At 39.0% G+C, this 26585-nt stretch overlaps 1 long non-coding RNA gene across 1 annotated transcript in view; it reads right to left on the bottom strand.

The window, feature by feature from the left end:
* Window positions 1–14067: 14067 nt before the first annotated feature.
* Window positions 14068–26585, bottom strand: part of LOC124274145 — a 25705-nt gene continuing 13187 nt past the window's right edge. Inside the window, exon 3 of the long non-coding RNA XR_006897869.1 lies at window positions 14068–14170. This is a non-coding gene — a long non-coding RNA (uncharacterized LOC124274145). The remainder of the gene's footprint in view (window positions 14171–26585) is intronic.

The raw sequence follows: 26585 nt of genomic DNA, 5'->3' as shown, positions 1-26585 counted from the left end.
ATTGTAGATGCAAAGCTTCATTATTGCTCTCCTCCTGCTTGGGGTTGTGGTCCAGCCGACAGAAGGACGTTGGAGCACAGTCCTGAAGTTACTGGTGAAATATGGCCCAAAGCTGTTGGAAAGTAATACAGTCTCAAGCACTTATTACTGTCTGAAATTCCTATCCAAGACTTTAAATGGCTCTCAAAGGATATTGGTTGTCAATTCATTTGCAAATGCTATGTTGATATCACATTCGTAAGAATACTAACTAATAGAGGTCACACGAGACACTAAATTGTACGCATTGTCGAAACGATTACAGCCAAAGTCTGTCTTTTCTTTGACAACAGAATAACTTATGTCATGACGAATAACGGAATCTGCATCAGGTAATTCCCGATCTTCACAAGCAATCCTTACTTGAGAGCTATTTAACTGCAAACATGTCTTGTGAGAGAAAACAATAGTGTAAATATGTTTTCTTGCCACAATATAAATCACGTCTATTATTGACGCCAAGCCAGTATTAGCTCAATAGATGAGGAATCCATTTCAATTTTATACCTTGCAGCCTTATGATGCCTGTATGGGGTATGAGGTAAGACGGGATCTCAACAGCTGATCGTTTAGTTATTATTTGGCCATCTCCAGATTTAGTCACTAATCAATTAATATGACTGTGTATACGTTCTCCTTTGAACAAACATTACATTGACGTTTGCAGGCACATAAAAATGTTAAAATTTAGTTTGTGAGAATCCACCCTAGTAACACAAATATTATAGGTGGAAACATCAAACTAATCCCCCTTCAGGTCAGTTAAGGAATCGTCTTTTCAGTAAATATTTTGGATAATGTATCCTACATTTAGATAAATAATGGTTACAGGTGTATACGTTGTTCTAATCACTATTCTTCTTCTTTAAGCCACGATAAATGCATTTAGTGAACGTGGGGTTGAAGAAGTAGACTTGAATGGAGACGGGCAGCTTGATATGGCTGAACTGACACAAGAGTACGGGGCAGAGGGAGCGGAGGAACTCATGCACTTTGCTGACTCAAATGGTAACCCGTTTATGTATATTGATGGTCACTAGATGAATACATATGCAATTTTACCTATTTCCCGTTAAGACTTAAGAGAACCGTGAAGTAATTTCCAAGATAATTCCTATAAGAGTGCTACTGGAAAAGGTACATTGCAAATATATCTTCAACGTCACTGCCCTCAATTGACACTTAACAGCCACAATGTAACACGACTGCAACATTACATTAGAATAACATGCCCTGCCATATTTCAATACATACCTCCTAAGGTGATTGTTCCCTTATCAACAGGTGACCACGTTCTTGAGCATGATGAGATTGTGGCATTGGAGAAGTACGCAGACTCTCACACATGAGGTAATTAGGTATTTTGTGTCATAGATATTGATGGTGTAATCGACTGTGCAATTTAAGAAAAAGGACAAATAACACCCGATCCTTCTGGTTTGTTTACAAATAAATATGTTCGAACTTTGCTTTTGCACGATAGGAGTATTGTGATTGATAACTACCTATATTTCATGAATTACAAGATGTGTATATGTGTCAATATACATGTACTTATAATGTTTCTGTGAGCACGTTCTAATGATGTTGCTATTTTACTTTAGCAGTGGAAGTGAACAGGCGATGACAACTATCCGAATAACTGGAATCTTCCAATGAAATAAATCGTTTCCAATCGATTCGAGTTTGGATGATTTCTGTTCAGAATTTAACCTTTCCTGAGGTTCACAATCGAAGCCAAACATCAGAACAGAACAGAATAACACAGCCTTGTTCTCCTCACTATGTAGTCAGGGACAGTACAGAGAGTTCTTAAAACCAACATATAATCATGTAGTTATCTCTATACATCATCTTGTGCCTCCGTTCATATCACAAGCGCCGAAAATCCAGGGTTCAATTATCCACATGGATTCAACGTGTATATCCCATTTCTCGTTTCCCCAGCCGTGATATTGCTGGAAAAGTGCTAACAGTGGCGTAAAACCAATTCACTCACTCATATCATAATACAGTGAGCTAGGGGATAAATTGTATTGCAGTGACTTTAGGTAAAGAGCTGAACTAATGAATGGGTCTAGTATACGTATGTATTGAATGTAGCATGTTATCGTGAATGGGAACCTTTTTGCAATATGCAATATTAGTTCATAATGCTATGGATGAAAAAACACTGTGCGTGAATGAAAAACGAATAAGGAATTCATTGATATTTAAAAACTTGAAGGGTTGCTGTAATCCACGCTCAGTGAATTCACAACCGTAAGAGGTACACGACCACGACCCTATCACGACGCCACGAACTCAGTGCCACACACTCAGTTGCTGTGTTGTCATAGAAAATTGTATCAACTTGAGCAGCTCCCAACCGGGTGAAATGTGGAGCCAGTTGATCCTTGCAGTCCTGATTATATTGTTTGTTATTGTCTGCTACCTATTACGATCTTGGGTATATAATTTGGATGCACACGTGTTCGGAATGAGACAGTTCATTAAAAGTAGTATGATTTCGAACCACATTTCAGCTGATACAAATCCAAGAGCATCCAAAATTATTATCTCTCAGCCACAGAAAAGCATGATGTAATTATTCAAAGATTGATGTATTTGTTGACGTTCATCAGATTATGAAGACTGTTGTGCGTAATAAACATGTTGATGCGCGAAATATGAGCACAGTCTTCATCAACCTGATGAACGTCAACAAATAATTACATCATGTTCTTTGTTTGTAATTACAGTCCATTCATACATCAAAAGTACTCATTAAAGCGAACAATATCAACAGGGAGAGTCGTCGTGACGTCATTATTAATTACATTTGGGGATACATTTCTTTTTTTTTCTAGAAACAGACGTTACAGTAAAAGTTGGAACTGCAATGAAATCCAGACCCGGCTGATGCTGAATATGGATTAATAGAAATTATACTGGTAGATTTTAATCATATATGGCGACACATGCCAGCATTCTTCAAAAGCATGTTAATGTATTTGATCTTTTATGTATCCATTTACAAGTAGTTATAGAAGCGCAGCACAATTTGCAAAGCCAAACCACAAACACACACAGTGAGTGAGTGAGTTAAAATTTAAAGTGACATCGGCAGTATTTCAGCCATTTCGTGACTAAGAAAGTTGTGCATATATAAATGAATAAAAAGAAAGTTAGTAAATATACTTACCTGTCTGCAAAACAGGACAGTAAAACAACTAGATTATCACAGAAATAAATTTAAAACTCAGAATTAAATCTAAAATACTTTCACTATTAATGACAAGACAATAGAAAAACAACTGAAGGTAGATCACCATGCTAGGGACCATGGGGACTTACAGTACTTTTGCTTCCTGCATGGACCCTAGCTGGATTTATACCATTCCTTCAGCTATTGGCAAGTTTAGATAATCTAGCCATAAATTAAAATAACATATATGCTACGAGTAAACATAGTGGTAGGTTTAAATTCACTTTGAAAAATTATGGACTTACGTACTTTCAGGAGGACAATAAAAAAATTTAATACTTCAACCCCCTTTGAGGGTACCGCCACTAATAATCTCAGTTACTAAACTAAACTACTAATAATAAACAGCGACACCAATAAAATACATAACTCCATGCCCACATCAGTGAGGACAAGCACTCACAGCTATAACAGTAAATTTAGTGCAGAATTCATTTACATCCTTTTTATCTAGTACAGCATTCGGCACGCTCTGAAAATTGTACAGATTGCTGATTCCGGCGAAATGAATCGTGTGATTGTTTTGTTGTTATTAACAATTCTAAGACCAAATGTTGACATTTTGTCAGAAAAAATGAACATTTTCTACATTGTATATCGATAGTATATTTTCTACAAAATCACCACCCATATACTAGTATACCACTGAACTTACTGTCAGCAATTCAGTATGATTCTATGCTAAATATTGTTTGGTATTTCTTCTACATGACTTTGTATTTATGACAAACATGTGGAAACGTTTGTTCTAGTTACCTTGTTGCTGGATATTTAAATCACTAGCTCTATGCTAAGTTCTACTATGGGTGTTACATTACATATGAACAATGTCTTCGTTGATAATCTATGCAGAGTATTGGAAAGCAAAGTGGCTTATCATCAGGATATCCCATTTAATATCCTAAAACGCGTTTGGACGGGAACACGAAATTAAGAGTATTGACAGATTGTATCCCTGTAGATGTCGACCATGCAAGTTCCATCTGAGTAGCCGATTACACACAGTATGTCCACTCACACATGTACATGTAGCTCGGTAAAGCTCATTTTGAGAGGCACTGCACTAAGCTCACGGTCTCCGTCGTGCTGAGGAAACGTTTTGCACGCCAGTTGTCGCTCTTGGTCGATCAGTTTGACGTCTGTCATCAACGTTATTCGTCTGTCGATAGAGTGATCGTATTCCGCTAATAAATGACTGTGCAAACTTCATAGATGTACTACAAAGCTCTGTCTTGTTCCAAATTCCAACATACAAATTGCACGTAGCCATCCTAAAGTTACAGACGTTGCATGAGAAAAAAGCGTTTATTTGAGTTTGAAACAGTATCAGGAGACAGTGCTTCCGTTGTCAAGTCCATTCGCTGTCTGTGCTGGCTTTAAACCAGACTACCCAGTTGTTGTAGAGGGTAGGGGGAGTGGGGGGTGTATAGTCCAAAATGACGTCATGGAACACCTGGCTGACCTCATTTCACAGGGGGCATTGACCTTGTACTGAGCTGACCTTGGGATAAACAACTTTTCCCAGAGGTATTTTTAGACTCGTGTGGCAATATAAGACTCCCGAACAGTCTCCATGTCATTCAGTCGCCAGAGAGAACGTCTGCTCTCTGAAAAAAAGGGTCTATGCTCCTGACTCTACTGGTTCTGGTAGCCGTTTACCTCGAAGATAGAAAATGGAAGCCATTCACCGTGATATCCTGAGGAAGAATCGCTCTGGACTAGTGAAAGCTACAAGCGTATAGAAGAGGTGGTCGACAAACTGGTACAGTTTGAAGTCCTTACCATCTTCATGAAAAAGAGATTATCGAAAAAACACAAACCTCCTTTGACCGGGTCACAGCTTTATTAGATACCCTACCCCAAGCTTGCACCCTCTTCTGTAATACTTTGAAGGAATGCGGAGAGATACAAGCCACGACATTGCTGGGACTAGAGATAGACAAGACAGAGTATCCTCATGGTCATGATGATCTAGGTGGGTACCTATGTATGGACAGTATACCTCTAAAACCTCAAACACGGTTCCAAGAACGGCTGAATTCCTTTCAGTCTTGGCCTGTGCAGATGAAACAAATGGCCCGGGCAGGCCTCCGTACTTAATCAGAAGAGACGCTTGCAAGTGTGTTCAGTGTGGTGTTGTTCTCAAGAACTGGGACGTAGAGGATGATCCTTGGGTCGAACATGAAGGACGACCCTAAGAAATGGACCAAATATTACTATTTGCAGGCTAAAGGATATCCCAATCCCTTTACTAACGTTGATGATAATGTGATCTATTATGAGAAGCAAAGGGTCAAGATGGACCTACCCCCTTCTACAGACACGTTTGTTCTCACGTCTCCCACCCAACAAGTCGTTCAACAGGCTAAAGCCAAGTTGAAGAGAGAAAGGGAAAGTGTCGTCAATAGGGAAAACACAATGGAACCAGTGTCAACAAAGCGAATGAAAACAGATTATTAAATAGAGACAAAAGGCTAAATGTGTCATTTGTAGTAGGACTGTCGTCGTGTGAACATCATTATGCATCCCTGTCCCGTATGCTCCAAACAATATGTTTGGGCTCATGACTTGTCCCATCATATTCGATGAAAACATTCAGGAGAAGATATCAAGCAGCAGCAGCAACAACAACAAAAGCAACAGCAGCAGCAACAAATGCAAAAGCAACAGCAGCAGCAGCAACCAGTACAACCACATTCATCAGAAAAGTACTACACAGTCTTTGGAAGAATTTAGACTAATACACCCATTCACCATGATTGTCTCAGGGCCCACCTCCTGTGGGAAAACCTACTTAGTGAAACAGATTCTAGAAAGGATGAACATTAAACCTTATCCTGAACGTATTATATGGCTCTACAAACGATGGCAGCCCTTGTATAACACCATTCAAACCTATGTTTATCCCTATGTGGAATTTCATCAAGGCATTCCTTCTGAACTGGAAAAGGATGCGTTTCTGGACCCCCATGTGGTGAATGTGGTTATCCTCGACGACTTAATGTCGACATCCATGCATTACAGATCTGTTAACGGAAGGAAGTCATCATCGTAATCTCTCAGTGATAACCTTGAACCTGAATTTGTATTTCAGTAAGGATCCCACACAACGAAGAAACTGCCATTATCTGCTTCTGTTCAACAACCCTATCGATCAACAACCCATTATGACTTTGGCAAGGCAAATGTATCCAGGTAACATAGACCATTTCATGGAACCGTTTCAAAGGGCTATCCAGAAACCATATGGCTACTTGTTGGTTGATCTAAAACCCCAAACACCTCCCCTTTTACGACTTTGTCCCAATGCATTCAGTTTAAAAGGAGTCTTTCAAGCTAGGACAATTCAGTCTGAGTTAGACTTTCAGCGTGAGCTGACGTGTGAAGAAAACCTCCCAACAATGCCTTCTTGTGATGATTGTGGAAATGGTTCAACAACCTAAGCGTCAAAAGGTCATAGCCTGGGAAGGAAAATGAAAATTAATTTGATTTGGTGTATATCTAGAGAACACATGTTACCGAGAACAACCTTTGAAGCTAGAAATATATTAGGATGATAAAAGAAAAATAAGTAATTTAGTTTTCAACACTGGAAAACCAAGTGTGAATAAAACTGTTTTTGTGATAATGAATTGTGGGTCAGGGATAAATTAAATTTCAATTTCACAGATCCAATTTTGCATGATGCTGATTTGATTATCCTATATATAACGGAAAGAAGACTAGAATGGATCCTGGAAGAGGGATACTACATCCTTTAGATCTATTTATTTTGTTTGTTTTGTGGGTTTTTTTTACATTGGCAAATAATTGCAACCGGGATATTTTCCAAGATGATATGCTTGTTAGCGATCATTTCCCCGTGTTTCAAGCTCCAGTGTGGTCATATAAAAACCGCATACCAAGGTGGATGTTTAGAATGGCCAACTGGTTGAAACTGTGTGATGAGTATATTACTCTTGACATGAAGATGACGATATTGGAAACTCAAATGGTAATATCACTAAACTGTTGAAATAGCGGAGGCATCTATTGGAATATCTTCTGCATATTTACATACAACCTTATCGAACAAAACCTTGTGGAATGCAAAGAATCCAACAATGTTAGAAAAAAGTTAAGTATGCCATACATAAGTCATTTGCGATTTAACTGATTTTCGAAAAAAACAACGTTTCAACGGGAGTACCAAATGCTTAAGTTGGAGTCATTCATCTGAACAGCGAATAAGTTTACTCAATAAGTACATTTAAAGCTAATTTGGTCTCGCATACAAAACAATATGAGCGACACAAATAGCATGCCTCCTATTCCTGCTATAGACATGTCTAGTATCATAGTGACGAATGGTGAAAATTGCTAGTAGGTTAGTAGAACAGGTTAAAAATTCAAGCAGTCCTAATAACGCCCTTCAAGGAGTTTCAAGATTTTCAGGAATCCAACGAAGCCGATATATTTCGTATTTCCATGGCTACAACTGATGGTTTCTCACATTTAAATACAGCCATACACATGACGAGCCCAAGGAGTTATTTCTAAAGCTCACAACTCCTTAACCGGAGTCAAGTAATATGCGCTATGGGTTGTTCAAGCATACGCCTGGTTCTGCTCTTGAAGGTATTCGCGAGATTGGAATAAGTGCTGTCAAACTGGATCTGTTGCAAATGCCTGTAAATCGTACCTGTACTTAAGCCAGGTAAAGACCTCCCTCTACCAGCATCGTTAGGCCAATTTCGCTTACATCTAATTAAGTACAATGGTGTGAAGAATAGTTACCAGCTGCTTGAATTATTGTTTTCCGAAAACGAGGTCATATCCAGAATTCAAGCAGGGTTTCAGAAAGGTAGCTCATGCACTGATAAGCATGTAAGACTACAGACGGAAGCTCTGCAAGCAATTGGCAATCAAAAGTATGTGTTGTGCGTACTTGATGTATGAAAGGCACATGATATAATTTGGCAACAGGGTTTGCAGGGTTTCTGGTATGCAAATCGTAGATAGTAGTACTCCACATGGAACTGTAATTATTCCAGTTGTGTTTAATAACATGATCATCCACTTTGTCATTGACTTTGCTCTTAATGTACATGCTGCTCTGCAGAAGATTTGGTTTATTTCAGAATAAGTTAAAAAAATGTTAGTTAAAACTTGGTGCTTAAAATGCAATTATATCTTGGGAACCGTTACTTGGATGTTGTATCCGAGTTCAAATTCCTGGGAGTGTATCAGAGACTTACATGGTCAAAACATATATCCTATCTTTGCAGCCGTTGTGACAGTGTTATTAATCTATTGAAGTGTGTGTCAAACACAGTGAGGAACTGATATGTATACCATGCTACTGCTGTGTAGAGCTTTTATCCCATCTCGAATCGACAATAGCTGAATACGCTACATGTCTGCTTCCAAAAGTCATCAAGCTTGATTGCATTCAATCAGGAGCTCTTAGAAATTGCACTGAAGCTTTTGTAATAACTACCGTTTCGGGACTTCAGATTGATTGTGCTGACATACCCTTGTTCCTTGTTCCTCAATAGATCTCACTTAAATACTTAAATAATGATGAAAAGGGCTATGGACGGCTATCACTAAGTCACGGATATAATTAATGACTGTGTGGAATATATCATGTGTGAGTTGTGTCATGGCAAGGTCCCGTTTGGTTTCCACATACCGAAGTTGGCAGCATAACATGGAGTTCCCTTGAATTTGATGCAGTATGTCTAAGTATTTTTACGATAGTTTAACATTAATTCATGTGTTGTGCGTCAACAGATTTGGTGATCCAAGATTCCCTTACACTATATCACTGCCACCATCCTGACTGTGCCGAGAACACCCGAAACAACTTTGCTGCACAAAATAAACACCAACTAATACATAAAACTTGTCTGTCAGACAAACTTACACATGCCCTTTATGTGGGACAAATTTACGCTCTTCAGTCCCCCGCGAGTGTACATCCAACAAGTGTACCTCTTGCTTGTTGTTTAACACTGAATTCTATATGACAGTGGTCTGTACATATACTGGACCAATCGATTGATTGGCATGATGAGGATCCACCTTCGCAATTGGTCGAACAAGTACCTTATAAAATGTTAATACAATAAGAGACTTAATTGTAACGTATAAAAGGGCAATGACTATTTTATCATGCAGTTTTATTGTTCAGTATATTACATAATTTGTTCATGCCTATGATTGCAATGTAAATCAAATTTAGTAGTTGTGATGTGAGCTGTTATCTTTTTATGTTCCGTCATTTCAAAAGTCATTACGTGCGAAGTAGAAGTATACTTTTTCTAATTTTCAGTATATATATCCCCATGTATGAGCTAACACAGTCAACAGTTTCCGGTAGAGGTACAAAGATCTACACCGTAACAAAGTAAGTATTTGTCATGCTTCTGTTATAGTTGCCAACACAATGTTTCAGTATAATGGAGTTGAACTTAAACATGGGAACGTCTGCATTTTACCTTACATTGCAAATTGGTTCAATCCATATCAATACAGAACTATACAAGTGTGTGACATGTACGTTTCAGCAAAAATATCTTCTCTCAGTCTTCGTTTGTTTGTTGTATGAATTAAACATATGCTTGCCTGCTAATGACTTTTGGGATGGATTAGTATGAACTGGCTCAGCCTCGAAGATGCATTCACATTACAACGCATCTTGGGAACAACAGAAACTACAATAAAAGCATGTGACTCACATACATTTCCATTAATGACAAGAAATGACAACGTTAGCTATATCCAATCTGATGGTCGCTTGAAGGTGTTGTTATCCCTTAGAACTGATGATAAATATTCCTAAAATCATCTGGAATTAAAGTCAATGGTCACCAGAACCTATTAGGTCTGTGGTAAGTGATCCTGCAAAGATAACTGCGTTGGTTCACAGTACTGGGCAACCAATGCGCCAGTGTCCTCAGGATCACTTGTATTTATGGCTAATCCCATTGTATATTCTAACGTCTATACCTGCTATACAGTCAAGTACATACATTCATTTTGTAGATGAAAAGCTTCATTATTGCTCTCCTCCTGCTTGGGGTTGTGGTCCAGCCGACAGAAGGAGGTTGGGGTGCAATCGCCTCGCTTGTGGCAACAGTTGGGACAACGCTGTTAACAAGTAAATAACTCTTAAGCACTTATTATTGTCGGAAAACCTTTTCCATGACCTTGAATGGCTATCAAAGGCTATTGGTTGTCACTTTATTTGTGCATTTATATTCTGATGTCGCGTTCGTGATTATACTATGTTAAGAATATTTCATATGTTTTACAAAGAAGGATCTCTTGTAATCAGAATAACTCATGTCACGGTAAATTATGGATTAAGTATGAGCTGATCCACGATCTTCACAAGTGATTCTTGATTTGAAGCAATGTAACTCCAAACATGTTTGGAACATCCAAACCTATTCATAACAAACATCACAAAAGAGTGTGACTATTTAGGTAAATTCTTCTTCCATCTACTTCATATCTGAATTAAAGTCAATACATGAGGAGACTTTTTTCTAAATTCATGGCAACCTTCATGCACTAAAGTTCAGGGATGAAAATATTAGTTATTCATTCGCACACCCATTAAAACAAAAAATACAAATGTGGAGAGGAACGTCTGCTCACGTAGCCGTTTTGACAGTCAGTTTGTGAGAACACATCGTTTACAATTTGTGGACACCTCGCTGAAACACACATATCATAGGAAGAGCTTAAACATCAAATTAATCCCTATACAATTCAGTTAATCAAGTGTCTTTTTAAATATATATGTAGTACAATGTATGCCTTCTTCTATTCCTCTTCTTTAAGCCACGATAAATCTGATTTCTAAACGTGGGGCTGAAGAAGTAGACTTGAATGGAGACGGGCAGCTTGATATGGCTGAACTGACACAAGAGTACGGGGCAGAGGGGGCGGAGGAACTCATGCATTTTGCTGACTCAAATGGTAACCCGTTTATGTATATTGATGGTCACTAGATTAATACAAATGCAACTTTCCTTATTTTCTGTTAAGACTCAAGAGAACCGTGAAGTAGTTTCCAAGATAATTCCTATAAGAGTGCTACTGGAAAAGGTACATCGCAAATATATCTTCAACGTCACTGCCCTCAATTGACACTTAACAGGCACAACGTAATACAACTGTAACGTTACATTAGAATAACATGTCCTGCCATATATCAATACATACCTCATAAGGTGATTGTTCCCTTCTCAACAGGTGACCACGTTCTTGAGCATGATGAGATTGTGGCATTGGAGAAGTACGCAGACTCTCACACATAAGGTAAATAGGTATTTTGTGTCATAGATATTGATGGTTTATCGACTGTGCAATTTAAGAAAAAGAACAAATAGTTCCTCAACCAGCTGATGTGTTTGCAAAATTAATGAATATGTTCGAAATTTGCCTTTATCTAATAACTAGTATGCATTGCGACTGATAACTACCTACATTTGCAAGTATTACGAGATGGTGTGTGTCTATATACATATACTTATAACTGTTTCTGTGTGCTCATACTGATGATGTTGCAATCTTACTTTAATAGTGGAAGTGGACAGACAGCGAAATCTATCCGATTACCTGGACTACTTCAATGAGATAAACTGTTTGCAATCGAGTTGTGCTTGGTTGATTTCTGTTAAGAATTAAACGTTTGAAGATGTCAGCGTCAATTGAGTGTATTGATATCCTTATATAATTCCTTACCCCGGACGGCGGGGTAGCCTAGTGGTTAAAGCGTTCGCTCGTCACGCCGAAGACCCGGGTTCGATTCCCTACATGGGTACAATGCGTGCAGCCCATTCCTGGTGTCCCCGCCGTGATATTGCTGGAATATTGCTAAAAGCGGCGTAAAACCAAACTCACTCACTCTCTCCTCACCCCGTGACTACAACGATCCACTGGATCAATGCTGACAATCAGCCCACCACCGAGTCAGACAACCGAGGGACTCCAAAATTAATGAGAACGATGAAATGAATATTTGCTCAAAACTGGAAATTATCTGGTGAATTTTTCCAGTGATGGGGATAAACAAACAGCTGACATTGTTGGGTATGGGGTATTCATTGACATTTAATAGACTACTCCCTGTCTATTTAGTGCGACAAACGACTTCAACCATTACGGCAATAAATACTCAAACATTTGGGAAACATAGTCAACATTAAAAAAAATATATCAAGCATTTGAAAAACTGTTAAAACCAATTAAACATTTTGAAACATTCAACTACGAGTTCTTTCAGTATGGACCGATTACCAAAACATACTTGTTACGGATGACAGAGCTGCTGAATTCATCGAGGAATTGCTGTGTCTCTGTATGAGCTATTAAACTGTGTACCATTGTAATTGGCGAGAAGCATAATATATGTCCTAGCTACAAATGCAGTCAGAGAGCAATGCTAGTCTGCTTTGAAACTATATCTTAAAAAATGGCTGCTACTCAACAATTTACAATTTATAGAAAGACAATCAAATATGTTCTACAATTATGTTCGACATGTGCTGTTTACCGCCGCGCTTACCAATATCCAAGCAATATGGCAGCGGTCTGTAAATAACTGAGTCTGGACCAGACAAGCCAGTGAACGACAGCATGAGGATCGATCTTGGCAATTATAATACCATGACGTGTGTCAACCAAGTCAGCGAGCCTGACCACCCGACCCCGCTAGTCGCCCTTTACGACAAGCATGGGTTACTGAAGATCAATTCTAACCCTGATCTTCACGAGTTGTACGAACTAAGGACCTAGGCTGAACCGCATGAATAATAACCAAAACATTACCGTCCAGGGTTCCATTCCACTAAACGATCTTAGCCCTACGCCAATTGTAAACCTCTAAAGTCCCTATCTTAGCGTGACGTTACGATCGGCTTACCGTTCCACTAACCAGTCTTACTCAAATCAATCGTAAAGTTAAGATCCAAAGTCTATGTTGCTCATGACCAAATTAGGATCGCTAAAATCAATCGTAGAGAAACCAAAACCATTATTCTATGTGAAGAAGAAGAGCGAACATTACACAGTGAGCGTGTATTTCGAGAGCGCTCACAGATTCTAGATACATTATTAGAAGGGAGTGATGGTGGAGCCCTTTGTCAACCAGAATTGATATTTGCCCAGGAGAAAAATTGTTCTTTCTCGCTCGAGGTTTCTTCTCCACGTTTACACATAGTTCCAGAACTACTTCCATCGCCTGCTAGACAATGCAAAGGAGATCGTAGCTGTGCCGGAAGTATACAAAACTAGCTCGTCAGCGCTTGACTTCACTACCTCCGGCGATCTGATTGGCTAACACATTACACTGAATGAATGTGTTTCTTTAAAAAATATTTGTACTCGTTTTTAAAATTATTCTTACCAAGAACAAATATCAGATTTTCGCACGTGCATTTGTTGTCATTTTATTAACCAATTTGATTGCGCTGACGACCTAGTTTTGTACACTTCCGGCACAGCAACTCGGTCTTTGGCGATTTAATAAAACCCATCAAATGCATCCCCACGGAAAGTGCATGTATATGCCTCCTACATACATCGGAGATATGGACAAAAGCTGTTGATACTTGTGAGACCTTTAAAATACGATATATTCATTGACATGTGTGTAATTGTCCGGTTTTCGATCAGTCACCGTATTTCTGTGATGAACCTTTATGTGTTATATAGTAGGGGGTGTTGATACTAAACCGGGGCCTAGTTTATCGATTTTCTGACCCGCAGTGGGGGCCTGTGGTCGGTTATTGGAACGGGCGTAACGTTTAGCTAAGACGATTGAAAAATTAGCGTAACTTGCTAAGACTGATCTTAGATAAGATCGATAAGTGGAACGGCACCCAGCTTCTTAAGTATAACAATTTCATATATAGTGCAGAGCCATTAGCATTTTTGAGAATATTGTCCCAGCACAAAGGCATTTAAAATATTGCGAGAGACGAACTAATTGGGTAGTTTCCACTGCTTACACATAATAAAACTTTCACCGATCAATATTTTGACAAGATGGCCATATAGACACAATCACCACAATCGTGAAGTTATGACGCTGAAACACTTCCATGTTAACACGGTTAACTGATTGTAGAAGATGTGTCTGTCATATCAGCAGCGCATCAGTTTACGAGGAACGACAGATGGTACAGTTCATATCGTTATTCATCAAACACCGTCTACTTTTGCCATCATGCCACGTAGATTTACAATTTATGGGGATCACACACCAACGATTTTTGACAATACTATGCGCCCTTCTTGGAAAGACGTTCATATTGAACTCGTCACGTTCTCGGGATCAGATAGTTTTCACTGTGGCACATTTAAGTTTTTGTTATGTTTACATATGGCATATATAGTATATATGTATAGTTTTTATGTAATTAATACCCTAATAATAATATCTTTATTAAGTCATAATTACAGTATGGCCTGCTTCTGACCAGTAGAGCCCTGAAGATCCGGGTGAGAATTGATCTTCAGCAACCCATGCTTGTCGTAACAGGCGACTATCGGGTTCGGGTAGTCAGGCTGACTTGGTGGTCTTTGTATCCCAGCTGCGGAGATCGATGCTCATGAAGTTGCCCTCTGGATTGTCTGGTCGAGGCTCGATTATTTACAGCCCGCCGTTATAAGCTGGAATATTACCGTGTGCGGCGTTAAAGAACAAACAAACAAGGAAAACAAATAACACTATTAATAACCATGAGTGTGGGGGATATTAAAAATAACACACACTATTGATAACCATATGTGTGGGGATATTAAAAATAACACTATTAATAACCATGAATGAGGGGATATTAAAAATAACACTATTAATAACCATGAGTGAGGGGATATTAAAAATAACACTATTAATAACCATGAGTGAGGGGATATTAAAAATAACACTATAATATAACCATGAATGAGGGGATATTAAAAATAACACTATTAATAACCATGGGTGAGGGGATATTAAAAATAACACTATTAATAACCATGGGTGAGGAGATATCAAACGTCGCCTCTGCATGACCAAAGCCAGTCTTTTTCAGGGAACAGCTGGAATATTGCAGCATTAAACAACATACAAACCAAACTGACCAGTGATTTGCTGATGAGTAACGTTGAATCTGAGGAAAAGCAGTCGTCAATTCTAGGTCACCAAAGAATATTTAGTGAACGACTGCATTTTACTTTAGGGCGGTTACCTCGTCAGGTGCCACAATCAACGGATAGGTGAAGGTATTTCAACGTTAGTGAGAGTTGGATGATAAACCCACCATCAGCACCGAAAAACTAGAAAAACTGATGCCTCGCACAACCTGGTCACATACGGTGTCCACAGTCTTACTTGAGGTTGGTGCCTCAATGGTTCCTGTAGTGCTCATCGATGAAATAATTGTGGTGTGCCCTTTATACCTTGCGCATGTTGATCAGATACAGTCGCAACTCAAATTATTATTTTATTTTGAGCCTGCACACTAGTTGTTATACTGTTATACTAACATTTGTATAGCGCCAATATCCTGTTCAGCTGCACGAAGGCGTTTGATTTTCCCTCGATCATTGGATGTCAAACTCAAACGGCACATCGTATTATCAATCTCAACTCCCTGGGGATCATACAACTGTTGCAGCCACTCGTCGCACCGAGTTAATGTGGCTTTCCCATCCTTACGAGGTACCCGTTCACAGCTGGGTGGACTGGGATATATAGTCACAGTACTTTGTCCAAGTTTCACAGCACGTTGTTGTACCCGCAACTAGGTGTTTGCACGTATTCATATAGCCACCATCTGGTCATATACCCCAGGGTTGGGTACTGTACACTAGAGGTTGTGACAACACCGAAAGAGTCTGCACACAAATTTGAATGCAAGGTTTTGCACCCAGTAACAGGTGGGCTCGATCCCTGCACCTCAAGCTCGCTGGATCCGATCTCACCAAACCTTGAACCAGTTTGTTCGTAAAGAAACTTACAAACCGATAATTTATCATGATAAAAGAGCAGTGAATGGTGAATCGTATGCCAACATATTGAAATGATTCTGTTAACAAATATGACAGGCGTGGTAGCCTAGTTAATAAAACGTACATTCGTCATGCTGAAGACCCAAATTCGATGAGTATGATGCGTGAAGACCATTTCTGGTGTCCCCAGCCGTGATATTGCTGGAACAGTGTTTAACGAGGCACAAAACCATAATATTCATTCACATCTGTAGAAGATTTTGCTTCACCCGTTAATTTGATGGTCTCCTCCACTTGGGATATCAGAGCCAGGTCTCACTGGTCATATTGGCGTAAGTGGCACCATCATCATCATCATCAAAAGCTTAATTACGTATGAAGGCCACAGGCCCATATACATATTAATATCCATATTGTAAACAGGTATGAAAAGAGAAAACAATTTCTTAATTTTTTTTAGCTTTTACCTGTCTACCTGCGTAGATTATCTTACACCCCCTCTGAAAAATATCAGTAACATATATTAGTATAAGTGTAACTATACTGGAAATGTTTAGAATTCTAATACCTATTTCTATTTTTCTAACTTTTCTCTTATTTTGTATGCATAATAAATAAAACGATCTAGATAGTTTATGTCTTCAGTTTTGTTTTGTTTAAGGATATTGCTAAACGATATCATATTAACTTGCAAATTCTTAGGTAAAAATCTATCTCGAAGTTCATTACAAGCTGGACATTTCTATTCATCTTCTAAATCTACTATGTGTGTCTGTATAACCGCATTTCTTTGTCTTCAATTACTACCACCGATTTTAAGTAAGTTCAGAACTAAATAAATGTTACCATGGTATGGTTACTGCTCTAAAGACAACGTAAAACACAACTTTGCAGATTCTGATACCTTTTCGGAGTTTTGCAAATTCAACTTTGTTTAAAATATTGCGCGAAACGATATCATATTAACTTGCAAATTCTTAGGTAAAATATCGGTAGGCCTCGAAGTTCAGCTTTTATATGTTATGACAGTAAATAAAGCATTTGGACATTTCGAGTCACATTCTCAATACTTAAAAGCAATATTCATCTTCTAAATCTACTGTGATATAGATATGTCGCTGTCACAGACAAAACTCAATGTCTGTATGAACCGCATTTGCTAATGACAATATTCAATACACAACTGCCTCGAGTTGTCTCTTCAATTACTACCACACGATTTTATGAGATTGCAAAAGTTGAGCAGAACTCAAAATAATAAATGTTACCATGGTATGGTTATCCTGGCTGCTTGTTAAGGAAGATGAGACGCTTATAATTTTGTTTATTTGACCAATGCATGTCATGAAGAAGTGATAATTGTGTTTTAAATTATGTTTGATTTTTTGGTTGCATGTGACCAACGGGGCCAGATAACAGACCGGAGCGGCAGTATTCAACTGCAAGGCGCAAAGACTTAAAATAATTAAGTAATAAAATATTGAATTCAGTTGTGTGTATGCTAGTTTCAAATCATTGTCATAGCACCTCGTCCTATAAATGTAGAAAGAGATAAGGGTCGTTCTGGTAATAAAGATCGGCAAGATACATATATTGCACGATTTTCACTTGGCACACTCGTATGTGAATCTCTGCTTCAGGCTTCAGATTTCAGGTTATAAAGATCTAAAGTGATATGGTTCGACAACATGTGTTCAACTAACATTGAACAAAACCTAGTAAATGTAAATATTGATGATCATGACGACATGGGTAGTAATCCATACACACACTCATAAAGGAATGTTTTGATGATTTAACAACAGGTTGAGTTGTGCCATTGAGCTTTCCTGAGCGTTAGGTTCGAACTGACCACGATTTGAGGGGTTGGGGATGTCTGTTTTCAGTGATTTATGAATGTATATTTTCACACGATTAAAAATTTTCTTTCAGAAGGGACATACCATAGCTGTTCTTTTCTGCTATTTAATTAATTTGTTTCAGATGTCAAATTGGGGAATGCTTGAAAAGAAAAAGAAATAATTGCTCAAGGATATGAAATATCACGACACTGTACATGTCCCCACAATTATATGTTCAGTAGATCACCTTCCGAGATATAACATCACAATTGGACCTCCGCAACCCATGTCTCGTACAAATAATGGATCTGATGGGTAGTCTGAGCGACTGGATTGTTTGCGTGAAAAACGCTCTAAGGAGAAATGAACTTAGATGTACACACGTTTCAATGATGGGCTTCATTTGATCCATCCTTTGTAAAAGATCGACAAGATACAAGAATGACACCGAATTACGTTCGGCCTTTACCGCACCGAGCCTTATTTCCACAATATCCCATATGGGTACATGTGTTAAACCCATTTCTGGTGTCCCCCGCCCTGACATTACTGGAAAGTACGGCTGAAAACCAAACTTACTCATTCAGTATTCCAGCTATGTGACGGCGGCCAGTTATCAACAGCATGAACATCGATTTACGCAATTGGGATACGATGACGTGTGTACCAGGTCAGTGAACCTGAACACCTGATCCCGATAGTCGCCTCTTACGCCAGGCATGAGTTGCTGAAGACCAATTCTAACCCAGAACTTCATTAACTCCTTACTTACGCCCACTTCACATTTTTCATTAGCAGCAAATCAAGGAGTGAGTGAGTGAGTGAGTGAGTGAGTGAGTTAAGATTTAACGTCACATCGGCAATATCGCTGCCATATAGTGACGAGAACAATGTAATTCATAGCAATATAAACAAACCAATAAATTGAGAAAATAAAACCTGTCATCGAAGGTCAGTAAAACTACTAGAATATCACAGCTCTTAATTTAAAACTAGTACGCTATCATAAAAATATATCACTATAGACAACAATACAATATAAAACCGGGCTATAGATCACCAGCAACTGAAGGCTGATCACCATACTAGAGACTGGGGACTTACAGTACCTTTGCTACCTGCATGGACCCTAGCAGGATAGCAAATCAAGAACAAATGCAACAGTATTTTGAAAGTTAACCTCATCCTGCTCCTTCCCGGTTACAGCTTGCAGTCAATAGAGTTACAGAGTAGCTATCGGATATGTCAATGTTCTAACCTGGTTCAGAGCATTCTACCAATCAAACACCTTCAGTTATTTTACTTTATCACCTCCGTCAAAAAGCTCCAGGGCACTCCCCCCCCACACACACACACACCCGCAATCCCCCCTCCGCCTCCATAAACACACCTTGTTTCTGTATAATAGATAGTATCTCTATAGTTGCTGCCAAATCTCCACCTACGCCTGTTTTTAATTATTATTTACACAATAAAAGAGTAATCAAAATATCTGGAAACGATTATAAAAGGCCAGTACTGATCAGTTTAGTCACAGAACTTTTCAGGCCGGACATCCAGTTTAATAAGGTAAGAATATTTATTGGGCTGACCAATATTTAATCCCAATATTTCTTCGTTGTAAACCTTCATTAGGTTCTTAATTGTTACTGCTCAACGAATTGTGTGGACCCGGACTGTGTTTAGACATTTCAAAGTTTTCAATTTCACAATAGGTCGACATATTCTCTGAAAAGTTCTTAATTGGTGGGTTAGAGAGAGGTTCCATTCACTGTCTGGGCCCTGAACTGATGATGATCTTATCCAACCTGACTGTAGCACGTTTACCCGAACCATGCTGCATTTATGTATGTCATTTCGTGAAACCTAATAATAGTCATAATATCGGGATACGGAGAAAACAGAACCCAGCGAAAACGGACCCTCCAAAAACCAAGAAAACGGCAACTGCGCTGGAGAGAACGGCCACCGAACCAAAAGAAAATGGCCTCTGTGCCAAGAGAAAACGGGCAAAATAGTTGCACCAAGATCAAAGAAGATTATATGATTAAATATATTCTAAATAAAAAAGATTTACTTCACTGCGGATAAACTTTAATAAATTGATTGATTGTTTTTTGTTTCGATATCTATAGCGGTTGACAACAGGTTGACAAAAGAATTAATGGATCATCTTATCTAATGCTTTCACGGACAATCACTGAATAATGATAACATCTTCCCGTGTTTAGTAATTAGGTGTTGATTTCAACAAAATATGCGTTATATATGAGTATTCACTTCTGCATTATTTGAACATAAACGCAATTCAGAAATAACAATGATAACGAAAGTTTTTGAAAATGCCAGGTACACAATTTAGAGCCATGTACTGCCTCAGTAGCGAGTATGTCCTCCTTGAGCATTGACACAAGCAACAATACGTCGGCACATGGATGACGTCAAACGTCTAATGTTATTCAGGCACTGTTCCAGTTGTCAGCTGTGTTCGCTGAGACAGTTCAACACCTTCTCAGTGGATGTCCTTCCTTTTGCCAACAGCATACCTCAAGCGACTCATTGTTCGTTGTCTCTGTTTACCGAAATGTTGAAATACTGAAATGTCCCACTTTCATCGCAAGTCATGAGGCTTCCCGTTGTTCTCGGTTCTTGGTTTGAGACCTCTTGGGGCCCGTTCGATTATTGCGAAACTGGTTTTGGTTTCGGAAACTGGTTTCTCCTGTTATAAACGAGTTTCGGATGCATGGTTTTAAAGTGAAACTAGTTTCTAGTTTATTAAACGAGTTGATGGTTTCACAATCCGGTTTCAAAATGGATACCAAACAAAAAATGTCTCAGCTGCTATATATGTTTTGAACGAATTGGATGACAGCATTGCCGAAGGTAATATGTTTTGTCATTTTATCAAGGAATTAAATAAACAAAATGAGATACTTTTGGAGGTAAATATTTGCGTATATGTAATTATACTGTTGCAAGTAATTATATGTATATAAGTTACATAAAATAGTCATGTTCAATAGACTGGGGTTTTAAATAATATTTTCCTAGTTCTTAGTTGATTTTTATCACTATTTTGGTTACAGAAACTGCTGCTCAATTTTGCCACCAAGATCAGTTGAACTTTTGTTTCCGTCATGTTTGTTGTGAGAGAACGCGAAACCGAAACCGCGAAACCTGCCTCGGAGATGGTTTCCAAGTTTCACAACCCAGTTTTAGGTTTCGACATAATCGAGTTCATGGTTTTCCAGAAACCAAAACCGGTTTAGCATAATCGAATAGGCCACTTGATCTCTTAACGCAAGATTACAGTGAAAGAAACAATGAGCAATGTTAAAGATATTATAATCTGTTAGATGCTTGGTTGTTGTTTAACGCCGCACTCAGCAATATCCCATCTATACGGCGGCTGTCCCCACGGTACTTAGTATGGTGGCCTAACTTTAGATGCTTGCGATCTTTAGCCCCTATTTATAGCCCCTGTCTTGGTCGATTGATAATATGTTACATGCTCATAAACTAGGTTTAAAAATATGTGACAATCTAGTTGTTATACCTTCCTTCGATGACAGCTTAATATGTTTATTCCTAGTGTATGGGTTTGTGGCTTCACGACAAGGCTGAAATATTGGCGATTTGACTCACACACTTACTCACTCACTCACTCACTCCTTTCAGATGAGAAACTTGGTCATTGTTCTCTTGCTGCTTGGTGTTGCAATTGATGAAGGTGCATGTAAGAGAGGCAAGATTTGGAAGAAGGTGTGGCCAGTTATCAAAGAAAGTAGGTAACTATCAAGGTGAACTCTATGTCAAGCGGTATGTCAACTGATCTGATGAAATGCTCCTGCAAGGGCGATAACCTAATACTGAACATTTTTCTTTAAAATTGGAAAACGGCTGCGAACGTTTCATGAAATGTTGGAATAGGAAATTGCCTGGTTTTAAGGTTTCTCATTTGACACAAGACATCGAGTCGATATTAATACAATAACATCGAGTTTATTTGAAAATATCGAGTAAAAGGAGTATTTTGCTTGTTGGGACATTATATCGAGCTATCCGAAATATCGAGACACACGTATTTCGAGTTAAAAGAGCTTGAATAATGTTAAATTAAGAAGGATTTTGCCGGGACCGAGATGTTATATCGAGACAACCGAGATATCGAGTTATCAAAGTTCGACACAACGGTGCTCGACTGTATATTGTTTCAGGAGCAGAATACTGAAAACGATTTATAACATCTGTTGTTGATTTTTCCAATGGGACTGAGTTTCGGGTAACATTACTTACACAAAGATGTCATCGTTTTGTTGCATATTTACATATAAATAATTTTCAGGTAATAATCCTGTCTTGTTGTAGTTATAGATACAGTGAGTGGTCGAGATGTGGATTCGATTGACGTGAATAGAGACGGGCAACTGAGCGAAGATGAACTAGTGGAAGCCTTCGGCGAACAGGATGCTTATAGACTGCTTGCATATGCAGATACAAACGGTATGATTAAACCTTTGTTGTTGAATAATATAACGAGTTGTGCGTGTTTTCTGTTTTCTTGCAAGGAGGAGAAACATACATTTTTGTAACTGGCAGTATCATATATATAAATGTGTGTTCGATGACAGTTCAGAAACGTTTTGTGTTGCAATAAGTCATGGCTTTCATTATGTTACATTCCTTCAATTATGTTTCCAAAGGTGACTCCATTCTCGAAGGCGATGAAATTAAAAGGTTGGCTGACTACATAAGCTCTAATGTGTGAGGTAGGTAAGACGTTTCATAATCTGAATACTGGTGAAGTTAAAATTGGCGATGAATAACAGTTAATTACACTATATATGAAAATTGATATTGTGCGTTATCTATACTATTAGTGGATGTCGTAAACGAACTCGTAAAACCTGCATTTTGCCTTTACTGAATATTCCTTCTTATTTTTATCAGTTTGCGGAAACCAGTTGGCAGGTTTCAAGCTGCGTCTTTTATTGTCGTGACTTGTAAATAAATAACTTCCAGCATTGAGGACAGGTGTTTTTGTATGTGTTCTCAAATATTCTTCATATCATGTTTCCTAAATACTGGAACGGTGGTTGGGTATCGCGCGTGTATCGTTTTCTGACAAACTTATGAGTGTCCGCCTGTCACGCTGAAGGCCCGAGTTCGATTCCCCACATGGGCACAGCGGGTGAAGCCTGTTACTGGAGTCTACTGCTCACTCACCCTGACAAACTAATGTCAGGAAGCCATGATCATTAGACACCGGATACTTATGAGATCGTCCCGAAGTCGGTTTCTTGTGTATTCCGTCACCATGTAGTAGTTGCATCGAACCTCTGATGACCCTACAACTTGAGGTGTTTAACACTGTGTCCATACTATACTTATGTCAAGAAATGTTGGAGAGATTCTGTCATGTTAATCTCTTTTTGGCTGCATCTCAAATCGGATTTTGCATAAACTCTAAATTGTTTTCAACCAAATGTACGTATTCTGTATTACCGGTAGATACATTACAAAAATCGAGGAAACATGCAAATGTATCGATCTTTTATGCTTTTATTGTGAAGTTATACACCTTGTTACCAACCTATGGAGAGCTGTTTGGTGAATTAACAATTTGAGGAATACAAGTGTGTACTTTAATTGGATGATAAGTATCAAAAGAACTAGGTTTTAATTCAATTACAAATTAATAAAAATGTTGGAGTCAACTTTGTGTGAAGACTCTTTCAGTGTTGTCACTACCCCTAGGGTACAGTACACAACCCTGTGCACTTATAAGAACCCACGAATCCTTTGGTAAATGACCACATGGTGTCTACAGGAATACGTGCAAACACCTTGTTGCTAGTACAGCAACGTGCAGTAAACCTGGATAAAGTACCGTGATCATGTGTCCCCTGTGAATGGGCACCTCGTAAGGATGGGAAAGCCACATTAACTTGGTGCGCCTTATGGCTGCAACAGTTGTATGATCCCTGGGGAGCTGAGATTGAAAATACGATATGCAGTAAAGTGAATCTTCACTTTCATGATAGATGTTTCAAGCTCAATAAGTGTGTTTGGATGAGTACTATCGCACGATATGAGCGTTCCTACTTGAATATTGGGAAATCACTGGAAAATGTACGCAAGGGCTACGTATCTACAATACAGTTAACAAGGATGACGAACCGCTTCAGTTGTGACTCCAGTATCCTCAACACTGACCTTGATCTTAGGATCCAGTTCCGAACACAAAACATCCCCATATGTCAATAGTTGATGTGCATCTAAAACAGCTTCCATGTTTTTAACCATGACACTCTCCCCAGTGACAGCTATTCATTGTTCTGCTTTGCGGCAGTTTCGATATTTTCGTTTTGGAAACAAAGAAGCACCTTTTTTGGCTGTGAATCAGTAGTGCTTTGTACAATGTCTGGAGAAGAGTAAAAACAGTTGTAATAGCGGTGGCTGGGTGGGTTAGGCAGCTGACTTTGTGTGCTGGCAATTAGGTGCCTGACTCTGAGGGTGTGCGTTCGAATCCCGGATGTCACTCTTTCGGTTTCCACAACATATAAATTGGTTGGGTTGTTGGTTGTTTAACACCGCACCCAGCAACAGTACCGTTAAATGACGGCGGTCTGTAAGTATTCGAGTCTGGGCTAGACATTTCAGTGATCAACAGCATGAGCACCGACCCACGCAACTGGGATACGATGACGTGTGTCAACCAAGTCAGTGAGTCGACCATCCGATCCCGTCAGTCGCCTCTTACAAGCATGAGTTACTGAAAACCAATTCTATCCCGGAACTTCACGGGTAAAACATGTAAATACATTCTTTATCACATGTATACTAAGCCTTTTTATGGCAACATGGGAAATTTCACGCTCTGAGCACGTCCAGAAAGGCCACTGTTGACATCATGATCATGCATCTGTGCAACCGAGATAACGTGCAATCAACCTAGATACTGAGTCCTACCCTATCGCTCTTCTCATATTATGACCTGCATGCCATCAATCAAACCAAACTACATTCTGTTTAGTATCACAAGACGCATTTTGTTGCAGCAATTTAATACGCAAAGACTGCAAATTTGAAAGGATACATGAACCACTTTTCCTGAAAGAGGGCTACATCCGTTGGCAATGAGATTGTGTCAGCAAATGGAACAACTTTGGTAATATTTTTTTTCATGTTTAGTACTACGTGATCCCTTTTCGGGTTTAGGTTACCTGACCCGTGAAGATCCGGGTTGGAATTGGTCTTCAGCAAGCCATGCTTGTCGTAAGAGGAGACTATCGGGTTCGGGTGGTCAGATTAATGTTATTAGAGCTGGACTATTCCTGGGTTTAATAAAACAAACAGAACAAGAAACTGCCTGGGATGGCATACATTGTTTTCCGTTGTGATGAACATGTGTGTACAGTTTCAGAAGCAATCTACGCCATTGCCCATTACGACTTGTATTGTATCACTGTCGGTCACGTGATCTTTAATGCAGCCTTCTCCTGTTTTCTACGAATGCGTCAGTAAGTAATGACCTCACAATGCCCCTGAACAAGTACCTTAGACATTGTTCATATGATTGCATTTTTCTGTATTCAGATTGGCGATGACTTCAGCCCACTTAAGCTACCTGCATGTTCTTTTTGTTAGTAGGACTGCTTTTTTCTGGCTTTAGATTAGCGATAACAATGAAGAATCGAAATGCTACGACAGCTGGATAAGGCAAGTATGGTAGGGCAGATCAATACTTGTTGATGATGTCCAACGATTCTGTCTCTTCCGATGAGCTACAAATCACATCGGAAAATGATAAAAATACACTTTGTTTAAGAGTTGGATCTGCTTCAATCACTGCTACATGAATCAACGACCGTCACTGTGTTCTTGTGGACAGGAAAATGTAGCTTCCCAGGCGCGGAATGCGTTTCAAAATACGTTGTTAAGATACTTGTTGTTAAACTGGGATAAAATAAGAACTGAAGCCCTTGTCATCATTATACTGTGTATGGGTATGAATTCAGTGTTAAAAAGTGGCATGGTATCTTAGAAGGCCTGCCTAAGAAATAACCACATTGGAGTCAGGTGTAGTGCAGCCACATGATGTCTTGTACACAGTTACAGGTTTGTATGGAGGTGCATAGTCGTGAGTGAGTTTAGTTTTACGCCGCACTCAGCAATATTCTAGCTGTATGGCTGCGGTCTGTAAATAATCGAGTCTGGACCAGACAATCCAGTTGATTACAACCTGGGCCCTTATTCTCGAAACGTTCGTAGCCCTAAGAATTCTTAACTTTGATCGTAGCCAATGTGTTAAGAATGGGCTTAGGAAGTTCGTAGGGTTACGAACGTTTCGAGAATAGCTAGCCTGGTTCGTCTAATCTTTAGGCTCTGACTATACCTGGATTGTCTAACCACGCATGAGTGATTTCTCCATGGGTCAGTGTAAGCCATGGAGTCACTGACCC

Source organism: Haliotis rubra, unplaced genomic scaffold, assembly GCF_003918875.1.
Source record: "Haliotis rubra isolate DU_JTF1 unplaced genomic scaffold, ASM391887v1 Scf188, whole genome shotgun sequence".
Classification (NCBI taxonomy): domain Eukaryota; kingdom Metazoa; phylum Mollusca; class Gastropoda; order Lepetellida; family Haliotidae; genus Haliotis; species Haliotis rubra.
Note: the sequence above shows the minus strand (reverse complement) of the source record. Positions and strands in the feature narration are given on the sequence as shown.